This window comes from Pteropus alecto, unplaced genomic scaffold (assembly GCF_000325575.1).
Source record: "Pteropus alecto unplaced genomic scaffold, ASM32557v1 scaffold167, whole genome shotgun sequence".
Taxonomy (NCBI): Eukaryota; Metazoa; Chordata; class Mammalia; order Chiroptera; family Pteropodidae; genus Pteropus; species Pteropus alecto.
This window is the reverse complement of record NW_006440647.1, coordinates 856,049-859,233: the sequence shown is the minus strand read 5'-3', so window position 1 is coordinate 859,233 and position 3,185 is coordinate 856,049. Positions and strand designations below refer to the sequence as shown.

The following is a 3,185-nucleotide window of genomic DNA, read 5'->3' as shown; positions in this document are numbered from 1 at the left end:
ATGTATTTTATTCTTTTTGTTGCAATTGCAAGAGGAATTATTTTTTCTACTTCTTTTTTTGTCACTTCATTATTAGAGTATAGGAATGCTATGGAGTTTTGAACATTGATTTTGTATCCAGAAACTTTATGGTATTTGCTTCTTGTTTCTAGCAGTGTTCTTATGGAGTCTTTAGGGTTTTCTATATAGAAAATCATGTCATCCGCATGCGATAGTTTGACTTCTTCATTTCCTATTTGGATGCCTTTTATATCTTTCTCTTGTCTGATTGTACTTGCTAGGACTTCCAATGTTATATTAAATAACAGTGGCAATAGTTATCCCCAAATTTTTAACCACTACACATGCATATGGGGAACATAGCCTGTTCTGCATCTCTGCCCCTCTTACCAGTCTTGATGTGTCTTTTTCTCTATGTCCTTAGTTATAGGATTTCTGTTCAGCTAGACTTCAGGAGATTCTTAATGATGGTTGTTTTGTAGTTTAGTTATAATTTAGGTGTGGTCATGAGGAAAGACAAGTCCATCATTTCCCAACCCTGTTGTCATGCCCAGAAGTCAATACACTCTTAATAATCATCTTAATATGATAATTTTCTTTGTAGTTGGCAATTTGAGAAGGCTTTATGTAGGACGGGACATTTACTATATATTTAATGTCAGAAGGGAGTTTTCCAGTCAGGGATGAGAGGACATTCCATACAGTTAAGACTTAACATGAATTTGCCTGGTATGTTCAGGAAAAAGCAAGAAGTTTGATGATTTGTGGAGTTACCTGATGCTTAAAAGGTGATCAATTTATTTATTTTTTAAATTGTGGTAATAAATAGTATTTATTATTGTAATAATATTTAATTGAAAATTTCAGGGGCATTATGTCCATTCATATTGTTTTACAACCATCATCATCAACAGATTTTTTTTAATAGATGAATGAATGCAATGAGATTGTAAATGGCCTTGTAAGACATGCTAAGGAGTATGTCCTATATTCTGTAGTTAATGGAAAAATATTTAAAGGTGATGGGCATAAAAGAATAAAAAGGAATCAAAATATATTTGTGAGACAATATTTACAGCAGTGATTTTTCAACTCTGACTACACGTTAGAAATTTTTTAAAAATCATATCCAGTCTACTGCCATGCCACCCTGAACAAGCCCAATCCCATCTGATCTCGGAAGCTAAGCAGGATCAGTCCTGGTTAGTACTTGGATGGGAGACCACCTAGGTAGACCAGGTCCTGTAGGCATGAAAAATAAAAAATAAGGGATTGTAAGCTGACAAGGTCCTTGCAATCTGTGAGGTCTACCAAGGGTTGCCTCGCCTAAAAAAAAAATCATATCTATACCTGGGTCTCAATCCACACATACACAAAAAATCAGAATCTTTGGAGAAAAGAACTTACATAAGTATACACAAAAAACTTTCTAAATGATTCCATTGTACAGGTAAGGCTGAGAACAGCCTCTGTTCTAGAGCAGAGACTCTGCTCAAAGTCAAAGTGTGGTCCTCATCTTAGACCTACTGAATTAGAACCTCTGAAACTTGGGTCTAGCATTCTGTGCTTTAATGAGAATTTCAGGTGGTATATGTTGAAATTTGAGTTTCATTGAACTATAGGAATTGTAGGAACTGTGGTTTTATTTTAAGGAATAGACAGTGAGTGACACAGAAATGGCCAAAATAATGCCTAGGTTGTACAGTTTTAAGTATAATCAACTGGAAAATGGAAAGATTATTATTCTGGGTAAGAAACAAGGGAAAATGGGTGTCATAAAAGATCAGAGTTAAGACATTCTTGGAAAGAAAAGTAAAATTTATCAATAACTAATTTATTTGATGGGTTCCAGTCAAGACAGTGGAGTATATAGCCGAGAGGGTGGGATTGATCCTAAGTTAAGGTGGGGTAGAGGTGCTCCCTTCCTCCAATGAGTGCATTATAATTTCAATTAAATTACATAACAATCGGTACACTTTAGAAAAACATGGCAGAGTGAGAGACATCTCCAGATCTTTCCCTTTGAAACAACAATAAGTTGAGCATCTAAAACTCAAAAAGAAAAAAAAACACCCAAAGTGCACACTTTCCCATCTGAGTGTGAGATCTGCGCATAAGAGCTACGACAGGTCAGAACCCTGGGTGTCGGACGGTGGACTGGGAGAAATAAAGAACCTGCCTCTCACAGCCCCTGGAGTTTCTTGCAGGAGGAGAGAGAGGGGAGAAGGTTTGGTGACTTCCCTGAAAAGCCCTGCCTAGGAGGGCTGTAAGTTCCACGCAGCCAGCAGCTGGGCCCAGTCATCAGGGCAGAGAGCAGAGAAGCGAGACTGGACTGCAGATAAACAACAGTTGATTTTTACCAGCTGCAGCTGCAAAATCGAGGCTGAACCTCAGCCCCCAACTCCCAATGCAGATGGCCCCTTCCTCCATACTTTCCGAGACCAATCACGACAGAGCCCCAAGAGAATCTGAGTAAACACAGCTGAGACTGTCACTAACACTGACAAGGACTGAAACTGAGGATAGCAAGCGAAATAAAATATCTACGAGAAAATAAAAAAGGTACTATTAAGGCTTTGTATAAAGCAGAGATTCAAGAGACTTACACGCCTCCTACTGGAAACCGAAAGAAAAGCACCTTCCTTACAACAGGCTAAAGAGAGACCTTTATATAATAAATATTCTTTCTGGAAAAGAGCAGAATATGCAGAATACACTTCCATTAATGCCTCGGCAGAGAAATAGTCCATTAAATCACATGAAATACCAAGGTAACAAGGCACCTCAGAAAGAAAGGGAAAAATCTCAAGAAAATAAGCATAAAGAAATTAAAATATGCAACTTGAATGACTGAGAATTCAGGAGGATACTTCTGAAAAAACTCAATGAGATCTGAAACGATTCATAACAATTTCAGGAATTGAAAAAAACAACTAGATGAGCAAAATGAGTTCTTTAGCAAAGAGACTGAAACCCTAAAAAAGAACCAAATAGAACTTCTGGAGATGAAGAACACAGTAAAAGAGATAACAGAATGAAATAGCAAGCTTGGAAAATAGAGTAGACCAAATGGGGGAAAAAATAAGTGATATCAAAGACAGAAATATATAAATAATTCAGAAGGAAGAGAGAGACTAAAGAATTAAAAATAATGAAAGACAAATACAAGAACTAGCTGACGACAT

General features: G+C 37.0%; 1 pseudogene; it reads left to right on the top strand.

The window, feature by feature from the left end:
* Positions 1–1,132: 1,132 nt before the first annotated feature.
* LOC112484704 lies at positions 1,133–1,251 on the top strand (annotated as a pseudogene).
* The last annotated feature ends 1,934 nt before the right edge of the window (positions 1,252–3,185 follow it).